This window comes from Solanum stenotomum, chromosome 9 (assembly GCF_019186545.1).
Source record: "Solanum stenotomum isolate F172 chromosome 9, ASM1918654v1, whole genome shotgun sequence".
Classification (NCBI taxonomy): Eukaryota; Viridiplantae; Streptophyta; class Magnoliopsida; order Solanales; family Solanaceae; genus Solanum; species Solanum stenotomum.
In genome coordinates, this window is record NC_064290.1 from 42,451,544 (window position 1) to 42,473,311 (window position 21,768).

The 21,768-nt window shown below is 31.8% G+C and overlaps 1 protein-coding gene across 5 annotated transcripts in view; it reads right to left on the reverse strand.

Annotated features, from left to right (window-relative positions):
* Positions 1-21,768, reverse strand: part of LOC125877792 (lariat debranching enzyme) — a 200,669-nt gene that overhangs the window by 14,398 nt on the left and 164,503 nt on the right. For 2 of the 5 annotated variants that reach the window (XM_049559061.1, XM_049559059.1), the window contains exon 1: positions 3,851-4,184. The exons of 2 other annotated variants lie outside the window; for them this stretch is intronic. The gene's annotated coding sequence lies outside the window, so the exon portion shown is untranslated. Of the gene's footprint in view, positions 1-3,850; positions 4,186-21,768 lie in introns of those variants that run through there. One more of the 5 variants, XM_049559062.1, reaches the window with a different exon arrangement.

Below are 21,768 nucleotides of genomic sequence, written 5' to 3' on the forward strand. Positions count from 1 at the left end.
GGCGTTGTATGTTGTATGTTGTACTGTTGGGTGAATTGGTGGGCTTCTTTTGGTGTTGGGTCTATGAGATAAAAAGGGAATTGGGTCAGTTGAAGTTGAATAGAAGTGGGCTGAAAGATTGCTTGCTGATGAGGAATTGAAAGGTGGGCTGGGTTAGGGATCAAGGCATTGGGTCGGCTGAAGGGAATAAAAGAGGCCCAACATGGTCCTTTGAATGGGTTGAATAAAATGGTGGGATTCGGCTTAAATTGTAATAGAAATTAATTAACAATTTAGCCAATCGGATTAAAGAGGTAACCAAAAGAACTAATTTAGAAGATTCGGCAAGAATTCAAATAGGACAAATTAATATAATTAATTTATGAGCTTCTTAATCTTAACAAAATAAAATGATTAACTTAATTACACACTAATTAATTTAAAAATCAACTATAATTTAAACTAAGGTAAATTAACAAAAAAAAACACTTCTTGAATCAACAAAATAAACTAATAAACCAAAAAAAACTTAAAATTATAAATATACTTTAAACCTAATTAATTTAATTGAGTATTAAAAATAAAATCCTTTTGAGATGATTTTCGAATAATCATAAGCCATGCTAATTACATATATAATTATATGAGATATATTTATTATTCAAAATACTATAAAAAAATAGACTAAAATTACTAACCTTGAAATTATTTGAATTTTATAAGGCTAATTATTCTAAATTGTTTGGAAATTAAGAAGCTCCACTACTAGAAAAACAGTGAATACGAGTCCTACAAATACCGCCTTACGAAAGTCGGTATTCCCTGAAATACCGACTTCCCAGCTTAGGTCGGAAAAAGCTTGGTCGCTTTTCAATACCAACCTCTGGAGGCCGGTATTTACCAACCTATCAAGGTCAGTTTTAATTTAAGTCGGAAAATTCATTATTTTATTTTCTGACTTCTTGAGGTCACTTTTATATATTTGTTTATTTTTATTTTTATTATTTCCGTCTTCTGGATGTCAAAATATTTATTTCTTATAATTTGAAATACCGACATTCAGAGGTCGGTATTAATTAATTTTTAATCTTTAAAAAATTAATTTTTAATATTTCCGACCTCTGGAAGTCAGTATATTTTTATTGTCATTTTTCTTAATTTTTAAATTTCGACCGTTGGAGGTCGGTATTTTATATTTAATATTTTTTTACTTTTGATATTCCGACCTTTGGAGGTCAGTATTGTTTATTTTCTATTTTATTTATTTTTTATATTCCGGCCTCCAAAGGTCGGTATCGTTTATTTTTTATTTTATTTTATTTTTGAGATTCTGACCTCCAGAGGTCGGTTTTTTGCTACAAAACTGGAAGCAAATTGCTGCAATTTTAGTTGTCCACCTGCATATTTCTACCAAAACAGCCCAAAGAGTTGCCAACACAATATTTTTCAACATATACACTAATCTTCTTCAAAATAAAATTCATCCAACTTCAAAATAAACTAAAATACGAACAAACAACTAAACAACTTTAACTCTAACTAGTTTTGACTTAATTCCAACAACTAAATCTACCAACTAAATCACATTATTTATTTGAACTTATTTAAACAACCAAACAACATTAACTCTAACTAGTTTTGAATTAATTCCACCAACTAAACCACATTGTTTATTTGAACTTATTTAAACAACTAAACAATATTAACTACTAGTTTTGAATTAATTTCACCAACTAAACCAAATTATTTATTTGAACTTATTTAAAAAACAACTTTAACTCGAACTAGTTTTGACTTAATTCCAACAACTAAATCTACCAACTAAACCACATTATTTATTTGAACTTATTTAAACAACCAAACAACATTAACTCTAACTAGTTTTGAATTAATTCCACCAACTAAACCACATTATTTATTTGAACTTAATTCAACAACTAAACAACTTTTAACTCTAACTAGTTTTGACTTAATCCCAACAACTAAATCCACCAACTAAACCACATTATAATTTATTTGAACTTATTTAAACAACTAAACAACTTTTTAATTCTAACTAGTTTTGAATTAACTCCACCAACTAAACCACATTGTTTATTTGAACTTATTTAAACAACTAAATAATATTAACTCTAACTAGTTTTGACTTAATTCCAACAACTAAATCCACCAACTAAACCACATTATTTATTTGAATTTATTTCAACTAAACAACTTTTTAACTCTAACTAGCTTTGACTTAATTCCAACAACTAAATCCACCAACTAAACCACATCATTTTAAATAATGAGTCAAACTGGCTAGGGGTTGATTAAACTTTATTTGAACTTATTTCAACAACTAAACAACATTAACTATAACTACTTTTGAATTAATTCCAACAACTAAATCCACCAACTAATAGGATCAACAAGTGTTGGTACTTATGCTTATCAAACACAGTATTCCTAAGTTAAAGCTTTGTATCAACACTAGATGGACACAAATCAATCTTGCAAGAAAATCAATTTTCTCATCAATAGGATCGACTAGTGCTGGTACTTATCCTTAACAAATATATTATTTCTAAATTTAAAGCTAAGTGTCAACACTAGATGGACACAAATTGATCTGGCAAGAAAATCAATTTTGTCATCAATAGGATCAACTAGTGTTGGTACTTATGCCTGCCAAATACATTCTTCCTAAATTAAAGCTTAGTATCAACACTAGATGGACACAAATCGATCTTGCAAGAAAATCAATTTTGTCATCAATAGGATCAACTAGTGTTGGTACTTATGCTTAACAAATATATTATTTCTAAATTTAAATCCAAGTGTCAACACTAGATGGACACAAATTGATTTTGCAAGAAAATCAATTTTGTCATCAATAGGATCAACTAGTGTTGGTACTTATGCTAAACAAATACATTATCACCTAATTTAAAGCTAATCCAACCCTTGATGGACACAAACAAATTATCACAAAATTAAAGCTAAGTATCAATACTAGATGGACAAAACACATTATAGAAAACAATTGTACTTGAACTTTAGAAATTTAAACACATTATAGATAACTAATACTGTCTTATTGATTAAAGGTCTCTTTTTTATGTGAGCATGCTGAAATTAGTTTCTAAAATGTTGTGCGCTCGAGGAGGTCAGAAGTTGAGTCCTTATCTATGTGCGCATGTTAGTGGTTTCCATACTTCAAAGGTAAAATGATTTGACTTGATGCTACTACTTCATGCAGCCTTTCTATTTTCATATGTGCATACATAACATTGGCAGGAGTGACTGAATGTTTTTGCTTCTGCCTTGTTGACTTGAATGGTTCTCCAATAGGTCATGGCTATTTATACCTAAGCTCCACTTGTTAATTCTGAGGTTTCTTGTTTGTTTTATCCAGTGGTGTGTTGACAGTCTTTACGTAAAATAAATGCAGAAGAGTGCTCACTAACTTCCATACAACTGACTCTTGGGTAAGATGACTGATGAATGTCACAAATTACTTGGGAATCAGTATGTCTTCTTGTTTCCATACAAAGATTGTTGGAATGAACTCTATTGTTTCAGAGTGTCAGTTTCATATTGAGATAAAGGCTCAAGTGAGTCAAGAGTTAATTTTTCTCTAGAGAGTCTAGACTCCTAATAAATCTACATTCACGGACATTGTTTCTCCTTCCATCCCAAGTTTGAATATCTAGTTTTACCAGTCTCATATAACTAGAGCTTAAATAAATTTGAATAGTTTTAGAGTTCTAATATTAGAGGTATTTACAGACGTGTTTGAGAAATTGTTGGACCATGTAAAAGTCCTGGTAAACTTCAATTTAGTTTTATTATAAGTACTGTTATGTATGTATGATGATTAATCAAATACCTGGATTACTAGAACTTCGCCAAAGAGGAGAGGAATGGAGATGCGACGGTCCCGCTGTTGTTGTTTTCGTCTTCGATGGGGTTCGCCGGTGATTACCTTGCCTTCGCCGGAGTTGGCTGCTCGCCGCTCGCTGGTCAGAGCAGCTGGAGCTGCTGTTTGTTGTTGTCGTCCTCACTGGAGCGGAGGAGAAGAGAGAAAGAGGCTCGCCGGTCGGAGCTGGTCCCGGCGCCGTTCGCTGCTTCGCCTGAGCTGCTAGGAGAATAGAGGAGAGGGAGAGATAGGGGAGGAGGAGATGAGAGGAAGATGAAAGAAGGATGGCTTAGGGTTTTGGTTCTTTTCGTTTAAAAATGATAAGAATGAAAGATTTGATCTCAGCCTTTGATTTGAATGCTATGGACGATCAAGATTTGATATTGTAGCTGATTTGGATGAACGAATGGCTGAGATTAAAGGATGGGGCTTTTGAGAATTGAATTGAATCAGATAGGCTATAATTGAAAACTGTGAAAGGCTATAATTGAAAACTGTGGAAGGCTATAATTGAAATAACCAAATGGCCAAAATTGAACATGAAATAGAATTGGATAGGAAGAGGGCTATGAATTAAACAAATTGAACCAAAAAGATTATGATTTAAATGATTTAAGGGGAGATTAAGGAAATACTATTCAATTAATAAAACACTACATATATTAAAGTATTTTTATATAAATTAAACACACCTAAATTTAAAAACATTTAAATAAAGTAGTTGTTTCGAGTTTAACTATCGATAAATATAATAATTTAATAATAATAATAATTGATAATTTTGTAAATTAGCGATACTATAATATATAATTTTAGACAAAATCGATTAAGATTTTAAAACTCGTAATATGTTTTAAAAATACGTATTTAATCGAATAAGTCGGTCAAAATTGGTGTCAACAAAATATATATATAAATATATATATATATATACCTCCTAATTAGATAAATTTAATTTTATCGATCAACAGAAGTTTATCAATATCAAATGTAATATATAAATCTCCTTAAATTGATCATCGATATTTCTTTAATTGATAATATATTTCATAACTGAAACATTAATATATAAGACTTGATTTGTTAAACTACTCGACGAGTATATAATCAACATATTTCATACTCCGATGAATTATCATTTACATGTCATTGCCTACGGTATGATCACTACACTTGACATCCATTCAAGATCAAACGTAAAAATCTTGATAGAACTTGCTTTGTATAGTACTTTACGATGTTCTATTGTCTATTTCGTAAAATGAAAATTTAGTGTTATGCACAATAGCAAAATTATGATTAATAGGAATATTTTAAACAAATCGACCTCCGGATGTCGCTTTTATTAAAAATAATTAGATTAAATAAAAAATATCAACCTTATGAGGTCGGTATCACATTAAATTGTGAGATAAATAAAAAGTAGTCGTGTTAATTAAATAATACTGACATAAGAAAGTCGGTATTTTATATTAATTTATTTTTGAACCTGTATAAAACTGTCATCCGAAGGACGATTTATTTAAAGTTAATTGAAATATTAATTTAAATTTTCTGGAAGTCACTATATAAATATTTTAATGATAATTAATTTAATTACATACTATTTAATTTTACCAACTTTCGGAAGTCGGTATTATAATTTTTTTTGTTTTTTATTTTACACAAAACCGTCCTCCGGAAGAAGATTTTAAATAGAATTAATTCAAAATATTCCTCAATTTTGTCTTTTATATTTAATTGAGAAAAAATATATTGTTATTTATTGAATTATTTAATACCGACATCAAGAGGTCAATTTTTATTGTAATTCATTTTTTCCAGGGAAAATTCCGACCTCCAGAGGTGGGTATTTGATTTTCCCGCTTTATTTTTCATAAGGAGTCGGTTTTCTAAAGTTTTTTTTATTTTTTATTCTTTTTAACAATACCGACCTCTGGAGGTCGGAAATTACCGACTTCTATTTGAGGTCGGTAATTTTTAGGTCGATATTCACTGTTTTTTTAGTAGTGCTAGGAAATCGATTATTATCGGGGAGGGTCAAAATTGGGTGTCAACAATTACAAGTAATCCTTAGTACTAGTTTAGTAGTTTCTATTCCTGACTGGTCTGATTGGATTAGAGCTACGACTGGATCCGGTGGAGTGAACATGATAGTAGGTTGTGAGGACGGTGTTAGCTTAGTACCCGTTTTGCACAAAAAGTCTGCTACTTTTTTGGCTTGGCGGAAGTTATGGCGGACCACTGGATTCCCTAACTTCTTCATAAGCATCTTGCAAGAAGTGATAGAGGATGCGTAAATAGATTGCACGTGATTCAATTGAGCTATTATTATCTTGTAGGATTCCTGCAAAGTTAAAGTGGATAACAATAATTTCTGCCGTGTGTGATTTGAACCATTATTAAAAAAGATATCCTTATTTAAATAAGTAAATTGATATACTAAGAAAATCTTATTAAATAGGTACAATTTTATTAAGGACTAGTTATTCCAACTTAATAGTATATATATTTTTAAAATTAAAGTATTTGTATTAAAAAAATTTAGATGTCATATGAACATATTTAAAAAATTACATTTCATTTTTAGAACTTTTTTTTCATGTACATTAATTTTTATTTTATAAGGTGCATAATAAATGATGTTCTTGTTGTTGGTTCTTATATTTGACTTTTCGATTGAATAAGTACATAAATGAAAGATAGTTATTTGACTTTCAATTTTTTTTCATTGATAAACTAAAATTAAACATAAAAATATATTCAATCTGTGAAATCATATATATAATAACATGTTTACCTTACACCAACAAAGATATTGTTCATATTCTTGTAAATGATTTTCAATTTATTCAATCATGTGTGATATATAATAGACGGAACTCATTATGTTGTAACAAAAGAATGTAAAAATGTATGAATAACATTTGCAATAATTAGTAATAACTAAGAAAACTTATAATGTCGTAACTAAAGAATTAAAGTGCAATAGCTGAATTTCTTATTAAGTTTTGTATTTACTTAAATAAATAGGACTTCTAATTAATGTTAATGTTTATTTAGACAGTTAATTAGATTTTAATATAGTGTAGGGGCAAAATGACAACCCAAGTTTCCACCTTAAAGCTTTCCATGCATTGCAACTTGAACGTTTATTTCAAATTACTTAATATAAAATATATTTTGCAAATGATAATTTTTAAATGATTCACATAATTTTCTATTTTCTATGATTTTTTTTTAATTTTAAAAAGAAGAAATCAAAACTTTTAAAAATAATAATTTTTGAAGTTCAAAGATCTTGTCAACTTGATGATACTTTCGGGACATATATAACTTTAATTTAAATACAAACACCTACCCAGTTATATATATCTATATAGATATTTTCACATAATAAAAATATTTATCTCAGAAAAATAGAAGTTAAATAAGAAAATAAAAATTAAACTAACACACCCTTCAATCCAGTGTCGTTATAAAATATAAATGTAATGAATTTTCATTCGGCTATATTATAGAAATACAAAAAAAAAGTAAATAAGTAAAATGAAAGGAAAATGTATACATAGTAGTAACTAAATATCACTGTAAATAAAGCCATTTTTATGTCTTGAGTATCAACAAAACAACTCGAACTCATGACAATTCTTTAACTAATGAGAAGTTCAATAATTTTTGAAAAAAGATATTCAGAGCACATAACTGCATCACATGAGAAATTGTAAACAAAAACAAATGAATTTAGATTATTCCACATTAGCTTCATATAGTGGAACATTACATACTACTGTATATATGAAGCAAAAAAAAAGAAAAACAATTATTATATCACTAAAAATTATTTTTCTCAAGTATTTGAGGTTCTGGAATATATCCACTTAGGATAAAATGATTTACTTCATCAAAATAGTGGTACCTCAAATTCCACTGATCATCAAACTCACTCAACGACAATAAATCACATGAAAAAAATTTTAAGTGTACGAAGAAGAGTAAAAGATTAAAAATGAGAGAAAATTCTTTAATTTATAGTCAATAAAGAGTAGTATGAACATGTGGTTATTGTGCCTTATCTGAAAATTCCGACCCTTCGAAACAGTGACAATTCTTTGGAAAAGTCACAACTTTTTGGAAAAGTCACAATCCTTTGTAAAAGTCATAACTTATCGGAAAAGTCACAACTCATCAAAAAAGTCAAAACTTATCAGCAAAGTCACAACTTTTCAATAGAATATATGCTACTCAAATAGATATACATAGGTGTTTTAAATAGGGTATTATAGTAATTTAAGATAATTTTGTTAAAACATATTTAACTTTTCAGAATAAGAAAATGTATATGTGGTAAGTACAAGCGGAAAACGTCGTATAATATGAATAGGAAGAAGTAGAAGATATCTATGATGCTTTAATTAAAACCTTATGTTTTATTATTCAAAATTATATCTTATTATGTACTCCCTTTGTTCCTACTTACTTATCCACCTTTGAATTGACACACATATTAAGAAAACAATAATTGACATAATGAGTTTATCATTTTACCCCTATTAATTATGAAGTGGGTGAATTAAAAACTTGAGATATTCAAGAAGTTCTACATTTTTCAAAGTAATTAATTGAGCGTATAATAGGTAAAATAAATAAATTATCATTTCTTTATTTGTCAAAATGGACAAGTAATTAGGGACAACTAAAAAAGGAAATGTGGACAAGTAACTAAGGACAAGGGAGTAGTTATTAACTAAGTACTAATTCATTTTTTATTATATTTTTTCTTAAGAAAATGGCCAAATGCCCCCTCAATCTATTACCCCATTCTCAACTACACACCAATACTTTACGGGAGTCCTATTACCCCCCCGAAATATTTTAAACTAAGATATTAACACCCTTAAAACGTCACCCCCAAATCTGTGTTGCCTAGTGTAATACACGCGCCTATTTTTTCAGAATAATAAAAAAATAATCATTTCAATTTTTCTCCACCATTCTTTCCTTAATGACCATTACCAAATCTCATCTTCATTTTCCTTCTTCCTAAATCTTCTTTCTTCTTTTTTTCTTCACTATTCCCAGAAAATGTTCCTAGATGGTTCATTTTCTTCGGTCCACCTTCTTCTCTACCACACCACACCACACCATATACACCAACCTTTGCCCTTTTTTTTAATGTCTTTCCGATCATCTATTTGCACAAAATTGATTGTTATTGAATTTGATAAGTTAGCTATTATCGTTATCAATGAAGATAGTTATTTTTTCGTCGGTTCTCAATTGCATTTGTCGATGAATTTTTTCTTGAAAAATCTCAAATTCTAATACCCACTTTCAATTGCAATCAAGAAACTTCGATTTCTACTGTAAACGAAAAGATGTCTCCGATGAAAGCTGCAATTTTATCTTTCGAGGTCGAACTAAAAATATTTTCCGCCGAGGTGAAGAAACTGAAGTGTTCTTTTTTCTTTCTTTTATTGTTCTGTCTAAAATTAGTGGAAGATTTTAATGGTGTTGCTACTGAAAAGTATTTTGTGAATTAAAAATGAAAATATGAAAAGATAAAATTCTTTCTTGTATTGATAGCCAAGGCAGCCGATTGAGTTAAAGAAGGGTTACAAATGAGAGAGAGTGTTTGTATTTGTGTGTGCGATTTTAGTTGATTAATTTTATCAATTATTATATTATCTAATTAAGAATTGATAGTTGTTAAATTAATTAATTTTGACTTCCTTTTTTTCCTCACACTTGCTAATAGGAAAGTGAATACACTTACTGCATCATGCTACAAATTACAACCACGGGAAATATTGTCCCTTTCAAGTCCAAATGGAGATGGTTAGTGTAATGAAAAAAGTAAAAAGTCTTCAGTTTCACCAAGTCTGATGCCCATTTTAGCCAATCAGTTTTCCTCCCTAGTTAAGGAACAAATGAGGAATCTGCAATATTATAAATAAGTGAATACTTAACATTTTCAGAATTACACATTACTTACAACCCTCTTTTGAATCTACATTGATCTCCAAAACCAGCTTCAATTCTGTATCAACTCACTTTTCACATGTCTTCATTTTACGGCTTTAAAGTTTAATAAAAGAAGAGGCCTTGTACCTAAAACTCAAACCTCAAAAGTTAAATTGATGCAAGAATTATCTAAGACCATATTTGGAGAGAACATAATATTTCCTTGACATGCCCAGAATTATTTGTATCACAACAAAATAATTGGTTCTAATAGCTTAACATCAGCAGTCATGCTTCGCGCGGGAAGGGAGGGGGGATTCTTATCTACTTGACATATTATATCAGCAAAAATTAGAGTTATTGAACATCAGATTCATGACCTGCATTTCTAAAGATGGGGCATTAGTAGTCTGATCTTCACAAAGACCAAAATTGTCGTGAAATTAAACTCACCAGTCTCTATCACATGCCCTCGCTAAAATACAAACAAATTTTATTTTCCCCCACATAATACCACAATTCATGCAGTACAATAATACAGTAAAAATAATCAGAGCCAATCATAACACAACTTTTTAGCAGGACAGGAAAAGGACAGGAAAACAACTGATACAATAAGTGGTGAATTCCAACTTAATTATGCTTCAGTTGTGTAAAACTAAATGGATGACTATAAACATGAATAAAACTGAACATACTCATATTTATATACCTTTTAGGAGTTCATTGGATGACCCAGAAGCATTGCCAATGAAAATAGATTTTGGTCTATTTTGCTGGGCATAATCAACGATCCTTAAAGCTAATCAATCCCTACAACTGGATCCATGGTAAAATAAGTTCTTTCTATCATACCTTTTATCCACGAACAGAATTGAGATGGTTTTTGTGGTTCACCATAATACAGTCATTGGCTCATATTGGCAAAATCACGAGGAACATTAATAAGAATGTCCTCTTATGTGATGATGTTGCCTACAACTTCCATCTTACTCTAAGATATTGTGCACTACCTAGGAAAACTATAAGAGAGCATGCAATTCAACTGTGCCAATATAAGAAAATCGTAACATTCCGCTATTGGTATTAGACCAACAATACTTCAAATACCAGTAAAGATTTGGTGATCCAGACAAAGGTGATGAAATTAGTTATCAACTCTTGCAAAGGCTTAATCACCACCCACCTATTGTCTGAAAGGTTCGGCACAGCAAGGTGAGAGCAAAAGTATGCTAAGGTCTAAAAATGGCCAAAATAATGAGAAAGGGGCAATGTTTCAAATGTCAAACAATTCTATGAAGTGAAGCTTTCCATTAAAATTGCTAAAACTGCAGCTTTCATTTACCCTCTATAGCGGTGGTTCTGTGGGAACAACCTTTTACATAAATTTATTGACAGGCAGAAATAAATCACTACTGTTATAAGGGACCAACAAAAAATAAGTACCAAGATATGAGCTTAAGATTAATCTTTCTTGAGCATATTCCAGGTCAAACTCTTTGCAATCCTCTGTATCATCTATATCATCTATGGGTATATCTTCTCCAAGGTAATTGAAGGAACCTGAAAATGCATTAAAAGTAGGTAAAGGTCAACCGGTTATTTAGATAAACTATGCAGCTCTTCTAGATTATAAAATATACATCAAATTGCATAGCATACCCGTTTAAAGTATAATGACATTGCTGACAAAAGAAAATGTGAGTGAATGCATGGTAACATACACAATTTTCACAACAGAATATGTAATCGCAGGTCTCTGGCAGCCGCAGGTAATGCAATTTTAAACCAATAAAGGAAGTTTATGAAAGGTAATAAACTATGACTCACCTAAATTGTCGTAGAAGTTGTAAGAGGTAAAGGAACGCAGGGTAGAATCTATTACTCTTCAACGGGATTACATATAGAAATTCTGTTTGTCGAGTACATGGAATATTCCTAAACTAACCAGAGCTTAAGCTTTAGCATTATTTCATTCTTGCACTAGCTATTTGAATCCTTTGCGACCGTCAAATATATTACCTACTAAATTGTATCTAAGGTGGCTCTATATTATATCAGAGAAAAAAAAATTCAGGAGAAGTGAAAATGTTCAATATTTTATGTCAGAGAATCATTTTTTCCAGAAGAAATATGTAGACAATCAAATACTTCAAATGTTAGAACTTCTGGTTTTCTTCTCTCTATGTCATAATAAACAAAAAAGAGTACATAAAACTTCAATCAGTGTCAGTTGAATACTGAATCATAAAGCGAAATAATTTTACGAACACTAGAGAAAGAAAGTTTACATCCTGAAATTTATGGGGCTAGGCTTGCAGTAAGCTTCCTTGATTATGTTATTTTATTGAGAAGATACTCAAGTTTCAGAAACTGTAGAAGAGCTTCTGTCTGAGGGTTTTTATAGAAACTTGTGGAGGAAACGAAAAAGAGAAAGAATCAACATCCACCCTGCTATAAAGTATCTTTCAATATACTACTAGATAAGAAAAAGAACTAGTACTACACTGATCAGTATCATAGACTTCAAAGTGAAGGTAACAGTGAGCTTCTACTGGACAAATTTTAATCTCACTTGTTGAGTAATTCAGGACATACTCAGTTTTTATTCTAGATGATTATAACAGACTCAATTGACTCCAGTGAGCAACTTATGACACAAAATAAAGTAAGTGCATAGATAATGTCCTGGTGTACAGATCATCACCATGGAAGACACCGTCAGCAACAGGCTGAGAAGGTTTGTAGCATGGTGCAATCTGAACAAATTCAAACGACTTGGATCTTCTTGTCTGCAACTTAATTTTTATAAACTGGCAACACTGTTCTATGCCGAGATGTACATTACTACAATCAAAATGGAGGGAGTTACGAGCTGAATTCCTTGAAACATGATAAAAAACAGAACTATGAAATGTACATACTTATAGTTCGCACTCCTGATTGGCAAGGGCAAGACATCATTATACTTTCTTGTGATAGCCAACCATTCTTCATCAAGTTGAAGTTCATGTGGTCCTGGTCCGGACTCAATTTCAATAACCTATAAAACTCAGTGAGTCGCACACATTAATTTAGGTCGGATACATATGCGGCCCCTTAAAAATTTTCCAATTTTTTACATCTGAACACTTAACTAAGATTTGTACCAATTGAACACTTCAACTCCAGTCAAATTGTGTCTATTGATTACTTATTTCACAAGTCTAAACAACTTAAAGTGGGTGAAAATCAGTTAATGTGACTTGACAAGTAAAACCAATGACAAAAAGACATGTCAACAAATATAACAAAAAGCCAAAAGAAAACTAAATTGTCCTTAAAAGACTTTTGTAAATCTCCTCTCCAATGAGACTATTTTCCCGAGAAGCAGGAATAATTTAGATTTGGAGCATCAAAAAAAGTTCCGATGAAACAGAGGAAAAGAAAAATAGACTTGGGTCATAAATTCGTTCCTAGATTTGGCAGAATGATATTGAGGAAAAACATAAATTTGGATCTCACTTGAAAATATTCCGTCGAAGTCCAATAGATTTCAGATTGGACTTTATTTTTGGTGTGACTAAATATCTTTCACTAGGTGTCAAGACACTCCAGTTTTATCTCCAGGGTAAGTAGGTTGCATAACTGTATTCCTGTGAACGTTTGTTAAGTGTATTCATAAACTTAAAATGGTTGTGCAAATAAAGATAATTTAGTATTGTTCATCAACTATGAAAGCGATAAATGAGCATCAAGTAGCATATTAGGTCATCATACACAATATATCAAAAAACTAAAAATAATAAAATAAAGTACTATTTAATATAACAGAGCCCGAATTCTTATTAGTCCCCATCGGAGTCGTCAGAGATGTCACACCGTTTTTTTGCGCATGGCGGAAGGGTTTTTCCAATTAATGCGACTGTATTGATTAAGGGATTATTTTTTCTTTTTTTGGAGTCGCCACTTGGAATTGAGTTATGGTGTTCCAAGTCAGTGTTTATTAATCCCTAATCAAAAGGAAATGACTCTTTGTTTGGTCTGCAAACCAGAAATTCGGGTAAGAAATTCTGTTGATCAAGAGGAAGGTATTAGGCATTCCTCGAGTCCTGCGGTTCTAGCACAATCACTTTTATTGTCTTATACTTATCTTGATATATTTTTGGATAATTTTTATAGGCCATGATTTGCTCGCATTTTTATAGTTGAATTTTTATTTGGTCTCAATCCAGATACGTAACTGCATTCTTGATCTTGACATTTAGAGACATAACTGTCTTCTTTAATAATCTCTATAAGTCTTACTTTAAATTAATAAAAATTAATTGTATTATTGAACAAGGTGCATCATTGCATCGTTAAGTTTTTTTTTAATATCTCAAAAAATATGTGTAACAACATTCTTGATTGAAACAAATATTTTTTTTAATATTCCTAAAAGTCATCTAGTCATTAAAAAACAAATATTTTTCCTTTATATATGCCTAGGATACAATATAAAATTTTGGATTATTTGTTTTTTTTTTTATTTATTTACTCTTAAAGTTGATGTCAAAATTAAGCGTACACTTTTTAATCCAACAAAACAATATCGAATTAAAAAAATAAAATCTCATTTCTATTTTTGATAAAATAAAATAACAATATATTTTTTTAGCCTAACAATCCCTATTTTATTATTATTGACATCTAAATCAAGACAAGAACAACGCCATGACCCATTCATTTTAAGAGGTTACAACTAGCGAATACAAAATAAATTAATAAAAGGAATCACTGATTGAAACTTCCTTCATTCATTAAACAGAGATATAACAACCGACAAATTGTTCATTTCAATCAATTATGAATAAAATAAAAATATAGGAAAACTTAGCATAAAATTACATCAAACTCCATAAATAAATTAAAGAGATAAGGTAAGTGGAATACCGCAAAATTTTGAACGAATCTAGATCATAACACCCACGAAACTTTGTTATTTTTGGTGTGGGTGTGTGTTGTATTTTGCTTCTGTGTGTTGTAGTAATTGCAAGGAAATTAAATTATTTGGATGTTGTTTTTCTTCCTTTTTTTGGCGTGTCTTTCTGGACGATTTTTTTTGTTTTCTCTGTGTATCTGTTGTGTTGTAGTCTTTTTTTCTTTGCTGATTTTTTTTCTTCTTCTTTTTTCTGTACGTCTGTGTGTGGGTTTTTTGTATTTGGAAGAAAAAATGTTTTTGGTTCTCTCCCCTTTTTTTTTTGTGTGTTGTGTATATGTAGTATGTTAATAAGGGTGAGTAGTGGTGTAGTATATGTTGTGAGTGGAGTGTTGCTGATGGTTTGTCGTGGGAGTGGGGGGAATGGAGTGAAATGTGAGGGGAGTGGGATAGTAGAGGGGTAGTGGGGGCAAGGGTAATGGGTAGTATTAAATTTTTTTAATAAATTTAATATACATAAATTATAATAACAATAATAATAATAATAAAAATAAAAATATTAACTAATTATTTTGAACTAAGAAAAGTGATATAGCTAGTCTAAAAATATAATTAAGAAATACTAGCTTGTTTATTAAAATTTAAATTAAAAGATAACGTATATTTTTTTGTAGTTTTCAAATCTTTTAAAATAAATTTACTAAAATACGATGAAAAATAAAATATTTAATGTGGACCAAGAAAGAATACTTAAGGAATAAAAATGGTGTAAAACTTATGTTTGGTCAAAAATTACGTGTCTACACTTGTAAGTATTAACCTTTTTGTTCTTTTCTGATTTTCTAATGGTCTCCAGCATATCCTTAATGCCGAAGAATGCAATGTTACCAATTCTCAAAAAAAAAATAGATTCCAAATTTGTAGGATTATACAAATCAGTTTTCAAAGACTTTGAGGGAAGGATTTTGGGGTAAAATGATGAGAAGAATAGTATAAGAGGAAGGAGTCTGATGGCCAGCACTATGGAAGATGCAATTCCACTTGAATCTAAAGAAGAATATTAAAAACATGTATTATTGTTCTAGAGTTGAACTCTACTTATTAGCAGTAAGAAAAGAAAGAAGAATTCACAAAAATAATTTGCTGGTGTATTTCTTCTTCTCATGAAACGTACAAGAAGAAAAGTTGGAAAAAAGGCCAAAAGCCAATTTTCCAATAGAACTCTGTTTTTCCGGCAATCATGTGCTCAAGTTCAGGTGATGAATACGCAACTTGCCATGTCACCAAGAGTGTCTGATAGGCACATTTTGAGATTAGATGTAGTGTTCAATAGGTTATATGCTTAGCTTAGGTGTCTAAATGAAAAATTCCGACAAGTTTAAGTGTTTGTGTATGTATTCAGCCTTAACTTTATCTGCGAACTATAAAAAGATCTTGACTTAGTAAACAACAAGGTGCATAAAAAGACCTGCAAAAAGTTTCTACCAGGGAGACACTTATCAAGAGCAAGAAACTTAGTGGAATGACCATCCCTCTCATGCTGAGTTAAAGAAGCAAATTTGTAGTGCAAATGTGCAGAAAACCAGTAAGGAGGCCTTAACTTTCCAAGTAATTCTGCAGCAGGTTTGCTTCCCAGAGTTCCTTCCTGAATCTGAAAGACTACATATCTCAAATTATCAGAGCATTAAGATGCCCAAAAAAAAGATACAAATATAGTTCTACACTTCAGAAGACGAATATGACACGAGGGCAAAGAAATTAAAGAAATAATAAACACAATTTATGTGAACATAACAAATATGTAGATATGTTCTTACTGAAGATATATTAGAAATAATAGGCTAAGATCAATGAGGAGATTCAAAATATTCTGAAGAACAACTCTGTGATGGTGGTCACATCTCAACAAGGGCTACACTCTCACCAGAAAAAATCATGTTGGGCAAGTGCAATCTTCTACACCTATGGTAATTGGACCTCTAGTTCGTTTTAAAAACTCTTTCCAACAGTTAAGCCAAATTGATGAATCCGACAGAGATGACACCTCAGCTAAGGGAACGCTAGATTACCAAGAAGGAAAAAACACCAAGCACTGAGAAAACAGATCCACCTAGCAACAACACTAAAAATAGCATGAGCAAGGAAGTCCACCAAATTGACATCAAGGTCCACCTCTGGAGCCCCAACATAGATAATGGAGTAAGTGGTTGTTTCTAAGGATCCCAATGAGATATAGAGCCAACAAATTGTTATGCAAGAGGGCGGAAAGACTGAATCTAGCCATAAGAAATATGGAAGGAAGAATAAGCACACCATAACCATGCCTACTGAAGGAGGCACAACACAGAACATCCCTAAAGAACCCAAACAAATAGAAGGATTCTAGTGAATATGACTCAGAAGACAGCCGAGGAAATTCACGTTTATGATACGGAGAAGGAAGAGGATAATGAAGAGTGCAATTCTACTGATGATGAGGAGCCTATGAATACCTTTGCACCGCAAACGTCATGTAATGAGAAAGAAGTGAAGATCCAGTGACATCACATAAAATAAGTGTCAAGAAAATTGCTGAGCCTTTTTGGATGACTCTGGTACATGCCAAGACAAAAAAAAATCAGATACTACCATTGTGGGATACCTTGATAGGTTGAAACTTGAAAACGTGGATGGCCCTTGGTGTATTAGTGGTGCTTTTAATGCAATAGTGGATGATAGAAGTAAAGGAGGCATACCGCACATGAGGTAGAAAAACATGGGATGTTATTTCATGTATATGAGAATTTGGGATGCTGGATTTCACACGACCAAGTTTTACATGGTGTAATGCAAGGGACATGGAGATAGAATATGGAAGAGGATAGAGAGGGTCATCAGCCTGATCCTAAGACTCAGCAGATGGCACGGTGGCGGCAAAGGGTTGACATAGTTCGAAGATGAGTATCAAACTCTTAGGACGTGAGTTAAGGAACGACTTCCACCACAATCAAACCACACCCCTATAAAAAGGCATGTGGGTATTTCTTTTGGTTTATCCATTACAATTTTGCATCCGGAAAACTTTTCACTCTCATGGGAGGCAACTTTCCAACCTGAGTGACAATGCACATAGAGCTTTGGAAATTATGTCTAAGTTTTTAATTATGGGTGTGAAGGGCCTCACATTCATGGCTAACGGATTGTAAGCCTCTTTTTCATACTCAACTTACCTATCACTCCTCCAGAACTAAAGGTTATCTTGCATAATACATTTTCTTTTCAACCGATCGAGTCGAACTACAAACAACCTGATTCCTAAGGTCTAAGGATATGTATGAGGGCTCAATATTGAAATCTCGGCTATATTCCAACATTCTCCCTCAAATATTATTCTCGAGCATTCCAGTCTCTTCATAATTTGATATCGGGACAACTTTTGAATTCTTTCATAATTGTGCGTTAAATCAAGTGTATCGAACTACAAGTGACTTAAATTCTCATATAGCATTAGATATGTAGTAAACCCAATTTCGGGGTTTGACCATAATTCCCAAAGTCCATATAAAAAATTCCCTTTTCGAAATTATGAAGATGTGGTCGGTCAAAATTGGATTCATCAATTTCATTTGCCTCGAATTTCTTTCATCAATCTAAGTCAAACTAGGGATAGTTGTTGACCCTCCACAATATAAATTAATCATCGAGTTTCTTCAATTTCAAATGATTTAAAATAATTAGTTTTATAAAACTTCAAAAATAATAATAATATAGTTTGTAAGTTCTTTACATATTTCTGTCACTTTTTATAAATTTTAAATAAAATATATGTTTTTACATAATTTCGCATATAATTAGTACATTTTATGTATATTCGGAAATATTCTCAAAAAGATTCTAGTTTTAATTAAATATTTGGTTAACTAGTTTAGTTATATACTCCCTCCGTTTCACAAAGTGTGACCTAATTTGACTTGGCACGGAGTTTAAGAAAATAAAGAAGACTTTTGAATCTTGTGGCCCTAAATTAAAGTTATGTCAAATATACAAAATTGTCCTTTAATCTTGTGGTCTTAAACATGTCATGTGGAAAGTTGAAAGTAAAATGTTACCAAAAAAGGAAAGGGGCCATTCTTTTTGAAACAGACTAAAAAGGAAAGGAGGTCATTCTTTTTGAAACAGAGGGAGTAATAGTTTATAATTAAGCTAATTATCTTATTTCGTTGACATTAAGAAGCTCATTAATTAATTTATATTAATTCATCTTATTTAGTTTTTAGCTGAATCACCAATTAAACTAAATTTGGCTAACTTCTTAATTCTCATTGGCTAAGTTTGCAATTTCATTAAGTTATTTTCCTATTTCATTTATGGCCATTTCTTTCCCATATCTTGGATCAGTCTTTCAAAAGAAAATTGGGCCCAAAACTAATTTCCCCCATACTCGTTTTCTTCCTCTTCACGCGAAAACCAAAATCCAGTGAGCAAATCGCGTTGCAAAATCCAAATCACACGCGATCAGAAACCAACCCTAGTACACGTCTTCTTCTTCGCGAAGAAACCAATACATGACCCATCCGCAAACCACCCATAACCCTAGCAACCTAATCGATTACATCATTGTTCCCTTTTCCTCCTTTTTCAAGGATTTCCAAATCTTTTCCACTGTTTGCCTTTGAAAAGAGAGAAGAAATTGAAAGGATTTTGAATTTCTTCAACGGATTTCCCCCCAAAATCACCCTATTTTTCCCTTATAAATAACCCTCTACTATCAGTAATTATGGACAAGGTTTTGGAAATTACATTTTGAGGTCATATACGAAAAACACGGTTTTTGAGCTTGGTTTTTGATCGATAGTCATTTTACACTCAAGAAATTTTATATATTCGGTTCTCTGATTTTAAGTTCTGAAAAGGGTTTAGATTCTGCCCCAGGTTCCTCATTTTGTTGCTAGTATTAGGATTTCATGGTGGAAGTTCTTCGTGGTTAAGCTCATTGTCTCAGTTCGTTGCCCCCGAAAAGGTAACACTCCTTTTACGATTTGTTTTTTTTCCCGTGAAGTAACAGTCCCTTAGTTTTATGGTCTGATGTTATGATCGTGCTACTCGATTGATGTGAGGATGGTATAATAATTGGTGGTTTAACTGGTTAGCTATTCATGTCGTTGTGTGGTTGTGTTTTGCTCGAAGCTTAGTGATTTCGTATGGCATTAAGTTGGGTTTTTTCCTATTTTCTCTTTGTTTCACTGTTAATCTCGCCAGGTAGGCTGTGAGAGTTGTGGTTCAGTCATGAAGTTGGAAATTATCTTTATAGGTGATTTCGATTCTCATCACTTGATATATATATGTTGTTTTTTTTACTCTTGTCACCTGCTCACTATGTTTTCGAAATTATTTATTAGTTATTCATGTTCCAGAATCTATTTTAAGCATTCTCGATCTAAAAGTTGATGCGTTGAAGCATGGGTATTCATTTCTATGTTGTCTCCCCTTATGTCCTTTTTATTCTAATAAGATTACTAGCTGTGAACTTTGCTTATAGTTGTTAACCTGATGAATGTGCCTTCTCTCCTCGAATATGTCTATTTGGATATGGTTGAGCCTAGTTCTCTTGTTTATATTATTGTCGAGTAGTATATGTTTTCATTTGGTTTGTTGTTGTTCGTGCCATTTTCTAATGGTCATGAAGTCTTGAAGGGCAACTGATATGCTAACGTTGTATGTGATATAAGCTTTATTTTTATTCTTTCAACATCCTTATTTATGCTTTTCTTACATTAACTTTCAATGGTTTGTCTGTTATTTCATCTATTCTAAAGTCCTTTCAAAAAATTGCCTTTTGAGCCTATTGTCATGCCCCGAGCCTACACCTTGGGCAGGACTGGCACTCGAGAACCATTGGTGGCCCCAAGTGAACCCTTGACCTGGCGTACTTACTCAGTGGAAGACTTAAACACAAGAGATATAACTCATGCATAACTTAAGAAATAATAGTTTAGCCAAAATGGCAACTCAGTCTTTAAACAACATATGTGTGAATAATGTAAAGACTACTGAACTACTGACTGTCTATGAAGCTTCTAAACAACTGAGATGGATGTTGGGACAAACCCCACAACATCCTAATGAACTAAACTAGAATGCGAATAAAAGAGTCCTCATCCAAGGAGGCTCACCAACAGACTCTGAATGCTCAAGCTGGATCAACGAGGCGCTGGGTGCTGATCCTGGTTACTTGCGTCTGCATCATAAGACGATGCAGGCCAACTAGCATCAGTACATTGAATGTACGAGTATGCGAGTTGAAATGCTAACAAACATAGGCTCAAAAGAGATTATGAAGGAAACACTTACCTTGGCTCTTCTTAACTCATGAATACTTAACTGAATTCATTTCAATATATAACAGTTTAAAACAAGTGCAATATAAAGAAAAGTTGTTTAAAAACATAATGTCAACTCTTTGTATATATAAGGATACAACATAACTCTGAAATGTATGTAAAAATACAATAACTGATGCATATAAAAATACAATGACTTCTGTGGGAGTTTCTCTAACCAACAACCATCACTATGAGCCTAAGTGATGGTACAACGTTTTACCTCACGTTGCCAAGGACCGTCCTATACCTTGCCATCGGTATAAAATCTGAACTACTAAGTGGATCCACTAGTCTATGCTAAAAAGCACTAAGGAATCATCTAAAAAGTATGATCCTTTTTCTGCCCATGATGGTTACATGGTTTATGGGGGCTTGAGTTAATATGAACTTGCGTCCCCATATCGGTGCTCAATACTACTCCCAAATTATACTTAGCTCATATGTTTTTAAAACACCTTCTTCTCTGGTTTGAGGTAATTACTCAAACTTAGCTTAAAAGCTCTCTTGGAATCAATGTTCCCTTTTCTTGCTCAAATGTGAAAACATTTATAAACTCTTAAGGAATACTTAGTTCCCTTATAGCTTCTTTGAGAAAATAAACTCAACTCTTACTCTTTGCTTAACTTGAAAACTTGAGTCTAAAAAAATGAATCTAAAACATT